We start from the raw sequence: 13,749 nt of genomic DNA, 5'->3' as shown, positions 1-13,749 counted from the left end.
CTGCTGGGAGCTCCAAGAGAAAGGTCAAGGAGGGAGGGAAATCATGTGATTTCCTTACAGTGAGCACTAAGGATAGAAGGCAGTGAGAACTGTTTCTATTTGTGGAACATACCATGGTCTTCTTCTGAGCTATGCCATGTTCCCCATCTGTTACCCCCTAGATCTTCATAAAACCTGCTGTACCCAACAACTTTGAGTCATGCATGGGGTGGGTGGGACTACACATGAGGGTGACACAGGTGAGGTGGGCAGAGAAGCCTCCAGAGCAGAGGGTGACCTTGAGTTGGGACTGAACTGGGGCATAGGGCCAGGTCTCAGGAACAGAACTGAGACCATAAAAGTAAGAAAGCAGAAGTGCAGGTGGGTCAGGATGAGGGTGAGGGGTGGAGGGGCACACACTTAGATGGGTCTCCCTCTGTAAGGGGGGTCTGGACCCTGGAACTTCCTGCCTTTCCCAACCACAAAGAACTAACGGGGAACTCAGGAGCCTCCTTATTAGTCCTCTGATCCCATCCCCAGCCTTTGCTGGTTAGTCGAGCTGGGAACTTTTGACCTGGGCCAACAAGTGGCTTCCTTTGGAGTTATGGTCTTAGAATGGGAGAATGCTTGAGATCAGGCTGGCTTCCATGACTGTGGCTCGGAAAAATAAAACTCACAGGGTCTGTCAGCAGCCACACTGCCTGTCTTGTGGGAAAAGCCACTGGAAGGAGAAGGAGGGAAGCTGACTGCTGGGGAGACGGAAGAGATGGCGATGGAGTCCAGATGACTATCAGGCCTCAGACACCCAGCGGCGTCACTGCCTGAAGATCCTTTTCCCTAAGTTTAGCCTCTGCCACTTGCATACCGAAGTGCCCACTGGGCACAAAGCATCACTCCCTGCCCCCCTTCCTCCTGTGTGGAGTGAGGGGAGGAACTTGGATGAAGACAGAGGAAAATGTCCCTCCTAGGATCAGAGCTCCTCAGCTCCTTTATCTTCACCACACTTACCACTCCCCAAATCATGTTTATCTGTTTACTTTTATCACCCGTCTCCACTAGGAAAACAAAGTTCCATGCTGGCTTATTTAATGTGGTGTCCCTAGTGCCTGGAACATAGTAGGTGCTCATGAGTCACTGGACGGATAAATCAGGCTTAAAATCAGGCCACCGTAGACCCCCTCCAAGGTCACAATTACAGCAAAAAGATCTCAGTGCCAGACACTGAGTCCCGGATGTCCGAAATGTGCGTGTCCAAGTTATCTGCCCATCAGGGTGCACGAGTGTGCTGGGGGCAAGGCTGGATACACAATCGGTGCTTCATAAAGCACAGAGAAAGAGCCAGCAGCCGAGTGGGACGAGGGGCTGCTGGGAGGGGAAGTTCGAAGCAGATTACAAAGGCTTCATCAGGAGCGGGGCACTGGAAGGCAGCTGTAAGGAGAAAGCGTGGGCATTCGCAATTGCCTGGAGGTCAGAAGGGCGGCGCTGGCCGGCTGGGAGCTCGGCCGGAAATGGACGCGGAGGCGCTGCGGTCCTGGCCTGACATAATTGGACAGAGACCAGCAGCCCGTTGCCATGGTAGCAGCCAATCCGAGGAGCAGCTTCTGCGGGCGAGGACTCAAGGTTTCTAAAGAAGGGGCTAAAAAAGCCGCCTTTGTTCCCACTCTGAGCTACTTGCTGTCAGACCCCTGTGGGGGTGAGGTGGCGCGGCGCCAGAGCCAGCAACTGCGGGCCACGGTGGCCGGGATGGGGGGCCGCGGGAGGACTCGCGGGGCTGGCTGGCCTTGGGGAAGCAAAATGTGCCGCTCCATGGAGCTGTCTGTGCCTCCCGGGGCAGAGCAGCGGCCAGCGGCTTGCGTGTCAGGGCCTGAGAGCGCGGCTTGGCCTCCTGGCAGCGGTGTGGCCCCGGGAACGACCAGGCCTCCGGTTCCCTACATGGCCAGAGGGACTGTACTGACTTTCAGGGTGGTCGTCAGGGTGGAGACAAGGGATGCGCGCCACGGACTCAGAGAGTGGTAAATACTCTTGCCGTGGTTTTGACAAATGATGCAAACGGCTTCTCAGCAGCTCCCTCAAAGGGCTCTTAGCTCCTGGGGATTAAAAGCCAGGTCTGGCTTCTTTAAGGGGACCAAGAAGATAGCCAACAGAGACTCAGAACCTCCAGGAGGTGACCGTTCGGACTAACAAAGTTGTATTTAAAAAGAAAACATTCTTCAGACTGTTTTGAGAGCTGTGCGCCATCAGAGAATCCTTCTCCTTTGTTCTTCTGGCCAATTTTGTGGGCCTGGACAGGATACAGAGATGAGGCTTTCCTTCCACAGCGGGAGAGCGAAAACAGAGGAGAGGACTCTGAAGGGAGAGCTTCCTCCGATGTTCCCGGGAGGTGGGGCTGCAGGGGCCAAGGAGGGCGCTTTGCTTGCCCCGGGACAGGCCAGAGGCAGACAGAGCAAGGGCACGGCTCCGCACCGAGCCTCCCCTTTTCCTCGCCCTCGCAGAAGTGCTGGGAGATGCAGACATCCCTCTTCGGACTCTGGTGCAGTCCTCTGTTGCTATGGCAACTCAGTGGGCTCCTGGTGGGTGGAAGAAGGGCAGCGGCTCTGCCCCTTTGCTGTGGCAATCAAGGCATTTCTGAGACATCCCCTCTCCCATCTCCGACGGCCCTGGGAAGCCCTGGGGCCCTGGGGGCCTCCCTCCTTGCTCCAGCCTGTACCCGTCTCAATGAGGAACCAGGCTTCTGTATGGAGAGACAGCTCCCTTGGGACCCTCACTCAGAGTGCGTCTTCCAATCACACGTTCCTCTGGAGGTTTCCTCTCCATTTGCTTTGTAGATGTGGTCTGTTCATTCGTTCAGCCAACTGGGGACTGTGGGCCTCCTGCGCAAGGCGCCGGCTGCAGAGCAGTGAATGAGACCAAGTGCCTGTCCATGTGGAGCTCACGGTTTTGTGGGGCACAGACAGGAAACACATGCACACAGAGAGAGACTTGGAAGGTAATACACAGGGTGGTACGAGCCGGAGAAATTGGAGGGGTGGGCTGATTAGCGTGGGGTGCTCCAGGAAGGCCTTTCCTGCCCTGCAGTGGGCAAGCTGAGAAGGAGCCACTTCTCCTTCTCCTTGTGGGTGTGAGGAGTGTTCCAGGGAAGAGCCAGCGCAGAGGCCCAGGGCGGGTGGCGTGGTGGTTAGAGGAGGAGGGGGGGGTGAGTTGTGAGGCCACAGAAGACGCAGCTGGAGAAGCAGCAGCAGGGAATTGGACAGAGTCTTATCGGCTTTGCCATGGAGCCTGGGTTCACTCTGAAGGCAATGGGAAGCACTGATGGATTTTAAGCAGGAGAGGGAAGTGATCTGGTTTGTTTTCCAAGGCCTCTGCTAGTGTGGTGGCTGATGGACTTTGGGAAGGCAGGCGTGGAAGCAGGGGGCCAGCTGGGAGACTGCCGCAGTGCCCTGGGGGGGAGCTCATGGTGGCCTGGCCCAGAGTACTGGAATGGTAGAATTTGTAGGGAACCCCAACTGGACTTGCTGGGCACCTAAGGGTGGGGGTAAGGGAAGGGTGCTGTGACCCCTCTCCTTCACTCACCAATCTCAGTGAAATCGTTGGTTTTGGAAGAATATAGAAAGAATAGTTGAAATGATGAGCGTGGGGAGAGAGGTGAGAATAGAGAAGCCCCTAGTGGATTTGAGAACAGGACAGGGACAGGACGTGACCAGGAAAACAACCTTGGAATCTACAGAAATCTTGGGAAGGGAGCTGCCTTGCCATGTGCTGTGAATGGGAAAAGAAGCCAGTTATTTGAATGTTGAAAGATTAGGAACAACCTAAATGCTCATCAAGAGGAAGATCCTTGCATAAACTATGGTACATCCATACAACAGAATCGTAATGTGATGGATATAAAGGACAAAGTGCCCACTCCATACCCTGAAGTAGAAATAGGGCCAAGGCAAAATGTTAAATGAGCAAGCAAGTTGTACAGTACAAAGAATATGATCCCACGTAGGAAAACACAACAATCTTCCCCACAAAGCAAAAGGCTTAAAACACCCAAGCTACGGTAGACACTTCTGGGTAGAGAGCTGGCATGGGTTTGGGGAATCAAAGGGGATTTTTTTACTGCAACTGATTTAGTCAACCTTTTTTTTTTTTTCTGCAGAAATATATTCATGTACTTTCTACGCAATTAAAAATGACTTAAAAGCTCTAAAAAGAAACAAGGGTCCTGAGTGATGTGCAGAGGAAGGCTGGTGCTGATCGTCTGACCACAGGTACTGCCCAGTTGGCCCCGGACACCAGCTGCCCTTCCCCAGGTGATGAGCTCCAGGGTCAGTAAATACGAGTAAATATGGGCCCAACTCCCCAGCCCCAAGTCAGACAGTTTTGTTTTAGCGGGGACAAAACCCCTCAGGCCCATGAAGAATCCCAGGGGCACAGCCCAGCCATGGTTCGTGACAGTCACATGTAATGAACCTGGACCTCAGGATAAATTGTTCATTGAAAAAGCAAGGTGGGGGTGGGGCGAAGCAAGGCAAAGGACACTGGGAATTAATTCCACTATTTGAATGAAAATAAAAACTGTGAATATGCAGGCTTATGTATGCATAGACTACTTTTAGAAACTAGTGATTGCTTCTCAAGAGGGCAGCAGGGTAGCTGAAAGACGGGTGGGAAGGAGCCTTAATTACAGGTATTTTTGTACCTTTGGAACTTTGAAATATTATGTGTTGCCTAATTTAAAGTAAGTGCTTTTTTTTTTTTTTTCCTGAAAGTTTGTACCTCTTGACCCCCTTCACCATTTCGCCTGACCTCCCACCCCCCACCTCTGGCAATGATCATTCTTTTTTATCTGTGAACTTATTTTTTTTGTTGTTCTGCTTTGTTTAGATTCCATCTATAAATGAGAGCATATGGTATTTGTCTTTCTCTGACTGGCTTATTTCACTTAGCATAATGCCCTCAAGGTCCATTCATGTTGTTGTAAATGGCAAGATTTTGTTCTTTCTTATGGTTGAATAATATTCCACACAAACGCATTCTTTTTCTCTATCCACTCATCCATCCATAGACACTTGGGTTGTTTCCGTGTCTTGGCTATTGCAAATAATACTTGCAATGGACACGAGTTAGTGTTTTCATTTTCTTCTGATAAATACCCAGAAGTGGAATTGCTAGATCCTATGGTGGTTCTATTTTTAATTTTTTGAGGAACTCCCACACTGTTTTCTTTAGTGGCTGCACCCATTTTCATTTCTACCAACAGTGCACAAGGGTTCCCTTTTCCCCACATCCTTGTCAACACTATTTCTTGTTTTTTTGATAATAGCCCTTCTAACACATATGAGGTGATATCCCACTGTGGCTTTGATTTGCGTTTCCCTGATGATGAGTGATGTTGAGCACGTTTTCATGGACCTGTTGGCCATCTGTATGTCTTCTTTGGAAAATGTGTATTCAGATCCTCTGCCCATTTCTTTCTTTCCTTTTTTCTTTTTTCCTCTGCCCATTTCTTAATCTGATTTTTTTTTTTTTGCTATTGAGTTACATGTATTCTTTATATGTTTTGGATATTAATCCTTTATCAGATATATGATTTGCAAATATTTTCTCCCATTCAGTGAGTTGCCTTTCCATTTTCTTGATGATTTCTTTTGCTGTACAGAGGCTTTTCAATTTGATGTTGTCCCACTTGTTTATTTTTGTTTTTGTTGACTTTGCTTTTGGTGTCAGGTCCAAAACATCACTAACACTGACGCCAAGGCACTTACTGCCTGTGTTTTCTTGTAAGAGTTTTATGGTTTCAGGTCTTACGTTTAAGTCTTTAATTCATTTTGAATTAATTTTTGAGTATGATGTAAGATAGCCGCCCAGTTTCATTCTTTTGCATGTGGCTGTCCAGTTTTCCCAACAGGATTTACTGAAGAGACTGTCTTTTCCCCTGTGTATGTCTTGGGTCTTTTATTGTAAATTAATTGACCATATACATGTGGGTTTATTTCTGGGCTCTCTCTTCTGTTTGATTAATCTAAAAGCCTTTTTTTCCTCCCTGTATACCTGTTTTAATGCCAATACCATACTATTTTGATTATTATAGCTTTATAATATAGTTTAAAATCAAGGAGGGGCGCCTGGGTGGCTCAGCTGGTTAAGCATTTGCCTTCAGCTCAGGTCATGATCCCAGGACCCTGGGATGGAGTCCCACGTTGGGCTCTCTGCTCAGCGGGGAGTCTGCTTCTCCCTTTCTCTCTGCCCCTCCCCCCTACTTGTGAGCTCTCTCTCTCTCTCTCAAAATAAATAAATAAAATCTTAAAATAAAATATAAATACATAAATGCATAAAGAAAAAATCAGGGAATATGATGCCTCTGGCTTTGTTTTTCTTTCTCAAAAAAATAATTACTTAAAAGACATATTTTTAAGTTTTTTATTTATTTTAATTTTTAAAAAAGTAATCTCTGCCACCAGTGAGGGGCTGGAACTCATGATTCTGAGATCAAGAGTCATATGCTCTACGAACTAAGCCAACCAGGTACCCCAAAATACATTTTTTTTTTAAATAAAAAGAAGTATATTAAACCACGAAGGAAAAGCGATCAGAAAGGGCCTTTTTTTCTAAATTGTGAGGACATGATTGGGGGAAGCCCCCTTGACTTAGGACCTAGGGGCCAGTGCTGGGCTAATATTGACACACAGGCTACTGTGTTAGGTAATGACTCAGTTTCTCCTAATGCACCTGGGAACGCCCTTTCAGTGATCCAGAAATCGTCTTGATGCTGTGGTAGAGCACCTCGGCCGGCATCTGTGCCTCAGTTTCCTTTCAGAGTTTTTAGGATAATAAAACGCTCTTTTTATTTTACGCTATGGTTGGTTCATACCACAGGACTGATGCTTCCAAGACACAGCTGGGAACGCATGCTGCGGCCGCGTGCCCAGGAGACACATCCTATAGACCCGGCCACGCCGGCTCCTTTGCGGAATGAGGCAGGACCTGAGTAAATACACCTTGCTGTGTACCACGGGGAACCCATAGTGCTGTCCTGTTCCAGTTTAAAGATCGTCGTAAGCCACCCTCCTTTGGGAGAGTGTCCGCGCACACGGCCGCACGTGCCCACCCACACTTCCTCGCCATTAAGTGCTCCTTCCATGGGGAGCTAAGGACAATGGGGAGCCGTTGGAGGGTTTCCAGCCGAGCAGTGACCAGATCGGATCTGCGTTATTCAAAGATGGCTTCCTGCAGTGTGGAGAGTAGAGGGGAGCAAGGTGAGGCCGGAGCTGAGCAGGGGAGGAGAGGTGGGGGTGGGGGCGGTGCTGCCGCAGCGGGCCAGGCGGCAAGCGGTGGTGGTGCGGAGCAGCGGAGCGGGTGGGCTCGGTGAGGTGACAGAAGCGCCGTGGACTTCGTAAGGTGCCTTCCGTGCACACGCCCTGTGACCACCGTACCTCAGGCCCCCGCCGCTCAGCGCGGGCAGAGACGACAGGCCCCCCTTAGAAAGAGCTGAGGAGCGAGGAGGAGGGGTCACACTCAGGTTGCCCCCTCTCCTGCAAGTCTCGGGGCGCCAGGAGGAAAACCTGAGTCCCCGGCACCTCTAATGTGTCGCTGACAACAGGGCTGGCGGAAGGTCGCAGCCCCCGAGCTCACGCAGCGCTCCTCTGGAGGAGTCCCCGGCGAACGGCCCGGGCAAGCTCTGCGGGCGCTGGAGCGGCAGCGCTGGGGGCTGCGACACCCCGCCCCGCAAGCAGGGGGGACGGGGTGGGGGCGGGGGAGGCCGGCCTCTAGGCTTGACTTCCTCCTCCACCTTCTGTAGTCAGCCTTCTCAGGCCTGTCAGGCTTATCCCTGAACTTCTTGGGACCTCAGTCTTTGTGTCTGGGAAAGAGGGATTATCATCCTTCTTGTGGAATTGAACATGAACCAAACAAATTATGAAATGCCGTTCTTCTTGCAACACGGAAAGCAACAGTCTCATAAAGTGATGATTTTCAGGGTGTGCTCCTGGGGCCACTGTAAGGAGGGGGCGGGGTGGGGGGTGGGACTCCAGACATCCCACTTCCCTGTTCAACAGGACAGCTCCACTCTTCAAAATGTTGGAATTTGAGTAAGATTTCATTTGAACAAATGAGGGGTCTTGCTGCTAAAACAGTTTAAAAACCACTATGGTGAGGGCGCCTGGGTGGCTCAGTTGGTTAAGCGACTGCCTTCGGCTCAGGTCATGATCCTGGAGTCCCGGGATCGAGTCCCGCATCGGGCTCCCTGCTCAGTGGGGGGTCTGCTTCTCCCTCTGACCCTCTTCCCGCTCGTGCTCTCTGTCTCTCATTCTCTCTCTCTCAAATAAATAAATAAAATCTTTTAAAAAAATAAAAAAAAATAAAAAAAAAATAAAAACCACTATGGTGGGGCGCCTGGGTGGTTCAGTTAGTTAAGCATCTGACTTCGGTTCAGGTCATGATCTCAGAGTCCTGGGATGGAGCCCGCAGTGGAGCCCTCCTCCAGCTGAGGCTCAGTAGGGAGTCTGCTAGTCCCTTTCCCTTTCGCTCTACCCCTCCTCCTCCCCCACCCCCTGCTCATGCCCACATGTACTGGCACTCTCTCAAATAAATAAATCAATAAAATCTTTTTTAAAAAAGATTTTATTTATTTATTTGACAGAGAGAGAGCAGGAGAGTATAGGCAGGGGGAGCGGCAGAGGGAGAGGGAGAGGGAGAAACAGGCTCCCCGCTGAGCAGGGAGCCTGATGCAGGACTCAATCCCAGGACTCTGGGATCATGACCTGAGCCAAGGCAGTCGCTTAACCAACTGAGCCACCCAGGTGCCCCATAAATAAAATCTTAAAAACAAAAAACCCACAATGACACAGCATTCCTCCCTGGGCACTTCAGATGTCTGACCTTAATCCAGGGATGGCAAATAAATCACCCACTACATATGAAGCCTGTGCCTGTGGCAGACATAACTAATGGATCGCAGGCCCTTTCCTGCTGGACTTTAATGAAACCTCAGAATTATTTGCAACGCAACACTTGGAGCTACCAGTTCCATCCATAAGCATGTGAGATGAAACTGATTTTCCACTCTCTCGAATTTTCATTGTAGGTTGACCTTGAGCATCCAGTTGAATTGAAGACAATAGCTGCTCTAAACTTCATTTAGATAAAAAAAGTTTGAATACAAAGTTTGCTTTTGTCTTAGTCAGTTCGGGCTGCTATAACAAGATATCACAGACGAGGTGGCTTAAGCATCCGTCATTTACTTCTCAGAGTTCTGGAAGCTTCAGGTCCAGGATCAGGGTGCAGGCAGGTAGGGTTCTGGTGCAAGCCCTCTTCCTGGTTTACAGATGACACCTTCTTGCTGTATCCTCATGTGGCAGAGAGAGAGATTGTCTCTCTTGACTCTACTTGTAAAGGCACGAATCCTATCATTAGGGTTCTACTTTCACGACCTAATTACCTCCCAAAGGCCCCACCTCCAGTACCACTGGGGATTAGAGCTTCAACATACGAATTCTGGGGAGACACAAACACTCAATCCATAGCAGCTTTCCGAGATTTGTCTTACCAATATGTATTTAAGAAACTAAGATGTTCCTTTTGATCATTTACAGAGGGCCCTTCATCCTCATGTGCCCCACCTACCTCTCATTTCACATGTGCAAATCATACTCATCCTTTAAATTCTTTTTCTTTCTTTCTTTCTTTCTTTCTTTCTTTCTTTCTTTCTTTCTTTCTTTCTTTCTTTTCTTTCTTTCTTTCTCTCTCTCTCTTTCTTTCTTTCTTTCTTTCTCTCCCTCCCTCTCTCTCTCTCTCTTTCTTTCTTTCTTTTTAGAGAGGGAGGTGGGGAGGGGCAGAGGAAAAGAGAATCTTAAGCCAGCTCCACACCCAGGGCAGAGCCCAACTCTGGGCTCCATCTCACAACCCTGAGATCATGACCTGAGCCGAAATCAAAAGTCAGATGCTTAACCAACTGAGCCACCCCCTCTTCCTTTAAAATCCTAAATCAGATGCCTCCTAGTTACCTTCTCCCTGAAGGTGAATTTTCTTCTCTGAATTTTCACAGCATTCTATTTGCTTTGCTCATGGCATTTAATACCTTGTAGTGTTGGGTTTTTGTTGTTGTTGTTGTTGTTGTTGTTGTTGCTGTTGCTGTAAATGCCTTGTGTTTCCATTTAGACAGTGAGCTCTGTGAAAACATGACTGCCATCTGGATAGATATTTGTATTGTTTCAGAGTAGCCCAGTAGTTAGTATTTGCTGAAAGAATGAATTGACATGAGGAAGTCTGAGGGCTAGCCCAAAAGGCTATTTCGTTGTGTTAAACTACAACTGGAAGCATACTTGAGTTCTATTGGGAACTGAAAGCAGTTGCTGAAATGTAGATTCTAGGGGCGCCTGGGTGGCTCAGTTGGTTAAGCATCTGCCTTTGGCTCAGGTCAGGGTCCTTGCTCAGTGGGAAGCCTGCTTCTCCCTCTGCCTGCTGATCCCCCTGCTTGTGCTCTCTCTCTCTCTGACAAATAAACAAACAAAATCTTAAAAAATAAGTAAATAAAAAATAAATAAAATGTAGGTTCAGGAGGATAGGTGATCTTGGTTTGTTCATGGCTGCTTGCTTCACTCATGGCTGGAACAATGCCTGGCATAGAGTAAGCCCTCCCCTCAATTTATTTTAGTAGAATGAATAAAAGAATGAACAAATTAGGGTTTGAGAAAATACTGTAGCCTGGCAGTGACTTCTCTTGTGTTTATCTCACATGAGGTAAGGTATTAAATGATTAACAGGGTTTAGCCACTTTTGAAACCAGCTGGACAATTGCCTGGTTATTTCTATGGAAACGTGCACATTTCACATTTTTCCACACAGGTAGGAACTGACAGGAGGATGTTATGTAATTGAGATTGACTTCCACCTCTAACTGGGAACTTATATACTCTTGCCTTGTGGAAATCTGAGTAGATGCGGTCCTTTAAAGGATGAAAATATTCTGCATATTTAAAAATTTATAGTTGTTATCAAAATAGCTCCTGAAAATTCTCTTATTTTTCCTGTGTTTGGCAAATGAAGAGTTCTATCTTTCAGGGCCATTCTGCCAAGAGAGATACTATTGAATTTTCAATTTCTCTTTGCCTTGAGAAATTTTGGGGTAATTTGCTGTCAAGTAGGATTGTTGAGTACTTTGATAGTTTGCTTTACTGCTGATTGTGCAGAAACTCACTGATGGAGAAATCCACATTCGGCGTGATATGGTAACATTCCCAATCTCCAGGCAAAATACTGTCATCAGAAAGGTGGCTTTTTTTTTTTTAAGTTCTCCTGGTTTTATGAGCTCTCACTTTTTTTTTTTTTAATTAACATATAATGTATTATTTGTTTCAGGGGTACCGGTCTGTGATTCATCAGTCTTACACAATACACAGCGCTCAAGAAAGGTGGCTTTTTAAAGCCTGATATTTGCAATCCACTGTTTGGCACATAGTAGGTGCTTGAGTAAACATCAAATTTGTGTACTTAGTGATTCAACAAATATTTATCCAATGCCAGCCCTCCACTTGAGGTTACCAACATTAAATTCAGGTCCTAAGAACATTATTGGTGTTGTCTCTCAGAGTCAAGTTGGCTAATTAATGTGGGCACGCTATTATTTTCTTGACTGGCCTAGTACTGCCAAATGGCTCAATTAAAGCAATAAAACTGAAGAGGGCTTGATCTTCCTTTAACATGTATCATCAACAGGGGCTCAGTTCTGTGCTAAAAAGGCTTGAGTAAAGATTTTATTGGGCCCTTTGCCTACTCAAACTAGTCTATAACCATTAGCTAGTTAATCCAAATAGGCCCTCAGGGAGGCCTGACAGAGCCATTATCTTTACATTACTGGAAGCCAGGTGGCTTGTTCAAGGCTGCGGAATAAGGTCAGAGCTGGTTTACACTGGGGGCAGAGGAGAGTCCAGCCCTTCTTTGTCAGGGTTGGTCAACTGCTTCCTCCCTAGGCATTTGCACATCTGTCTTTATTTTTCCCCCTTAAAAGGAGCTCCATTTTTGCCACCTTGCTCCCTTGCCCTCATTTCACTATCCTCTCTTCTCAGACACCTTGCCCCAAGAAGTCTTCACGTGAAAGTTCTGGTCCCTGGACACTTGGATGGCCTTCTATTTCAGAAATTACCCCAAACTGATATGCAGACCTTAGCAGCTAAAGCTTTGGTGTCAGGCAACTTGGGTTCAAATCTTGGATTTATTGCTTAGTAACCATGTGACTTCAAGGCAAGTCACTTAACATTTGTCAAACCTCAGTTTCCTCCTTTACAAGATGGGGGTGTTAATAATAGTACTAACCTATGGTGTTGCTACAAAAATTGAATAACGTAACGTCTGTAAGCACTTAGCACATTGCCTGGCACACAAGAAATGCCCGATGTATAAGTAGCTATCAATGTACTAGGCAGCCATCACAAATTGCCTCTAGACAAAAAAATTAGACTTCTAAACCAGTCACATCTTGTCTTTTCAACCCAAGTCATCTGAAAAATCAATAACCAGAATAGAAACCAGCCTCTCCAAGTGAGATGGAGCAGATCTAACCTGTATACAACTGTGTTGGCTAGAACTTGGGGGAAAAAAATGAAAAAGAAATACGCCTTGTACTGCTTATTTACCTGGATGCAGCGAACTGAAGAGAAAGCAGATACTCTTTGGAGAGATGCATTTATTACCTTTGGGAGGCTGAGCTGAAGTGCAGCTGAGCAGCCAGGATTTTGACATTTATCTGTTTTCCCGATGCTTTATGGACTCTCTATAAAACCAGTCTAATGACCTTCCTACCAAGGCTGAACAATTTGCTGATGGAGCTGTAGGTTTCTGTGGGCCTTTTGTGTGTGTGTGTGTGTGTGAGAGAGAGAGAGAGAGAGGCTTTAATTTCATTTCTGGAATAAAGGAAGTGCAAAGACATTAAACTCTGGATCCATCAAAGAAAGAACTCTGTAATTGCAATTTGGCAGCAAAAGTGCTTGTGCTATGTGCACTTTGAAAGCCAGTGATGATTAATCCTGCACATTTATCAGAGCCCAAGAGCAGATGCACAGTAATGACAACTGCGTCAGGCGAGAGAATGTTGTTTGATCATTACGGACTTGGACCTGCTGGGATGTACATGAGTAGCAGCCTCAACCAGATCTCAGCCAAGAAGTCTCAACCTGCCTGTCCAGCATGGCAGCCACTAGCTGCCCTTGAAATGTGGCTGGCCCGCACTGAGATGTGCCGTAAATATAGATTTTCAAAGCTGGATTTCAAAGACTTCATACGTAGAAAAGAATGTAAGATATTTGTCAATTGCATATGTTAAAGTAATAATATTTTGGATATGTTGGGTTCAATAAAATAGATTATTAAAATTAATCTCATCTGTTTCTTTGTATTCCTGTAATGCATCTGCTGGAAAATGGTAAATGACGTATGCGGCTCACATTTGTGCATCACGTCATATTTCTGTTGGATGGCGCTGCTCTAGTCAGAGACTAACAGGTGAGGCAGACACATCTCCGGTTTGTTCCCCCCGCTCACAAAGATTCCTCTTTTTCAGGCGACTGCCTTTGTCCCCATCGCACAGTTGAGTGGTCTCCTCATTGCCATCATGCTGGGGTTTTTTGACTCAAGGATGGATGCCTGACTCAAGTCTGTCAGTCAGACTGCTTCCCTGGGAAGCTGGCCTGGGAGCCGGTGCTGGGAGCTGCAGCATGTCACATGGGCGGCCACGGTTTCCTGCTCCATGTGTCAGAAAAGCACACGGAGCTGATCTTCAAGGAGAAAGTT

At 47.3% G+C, this 13,749-nt stretch overlaps 1 long non-coding RNA gene across 2 annotated transcripts in view; it reads left to right on the top strand.

Annotated features, from left to right (window-relative positions):
* LOC116632462 overlaps nt 1-13,303 on the top strand; it is a 36,238-nt gene extending 22,935 nt beyond the window's left edge. Inside the window, exons 2-5 of one of the 2 annotated variants that reach the window (XR_004299419.1) lie at nt 2,805-2,965; nt 4,124-4,235; nt 6,844-7,223; nt 12,030-13,303. This is a non-coding gene — a long non-coding RNA (uncharacterized LOC116632462). Of the gene's footprint in view, nt 1-2,804; nt 2,966-4,123; nt 4,236-6,843; nt 7,224-11,322; nt 11,560-12,029 lie in introns of those variants that run through there. The other variant, XR_004299418.1, reaches the window with a different exon arrangement.
* The last annotated feature ends 446 nt before the right edge of the window (nt 13,304-13,749 follow it).

Source organism: Phoca vitulina, unplaced genomic scaffold (genome assembly GCF_004348235.1).
Source record: "Phoca vitulina isolate PV1807 unplaced genomic scaffold, GSC_HSeal_1.0 scaffold6, whole genome shotgun sequence".
Lineage (NCBI taxonomy): Eukaryota > Metazoa > Chordata > Mammalia > Carnivora > Phocidae > Phoca > Phoca vitulina.
This window is presented reverse-complemented; position numbering and strand designations above follow the sequence as displayed.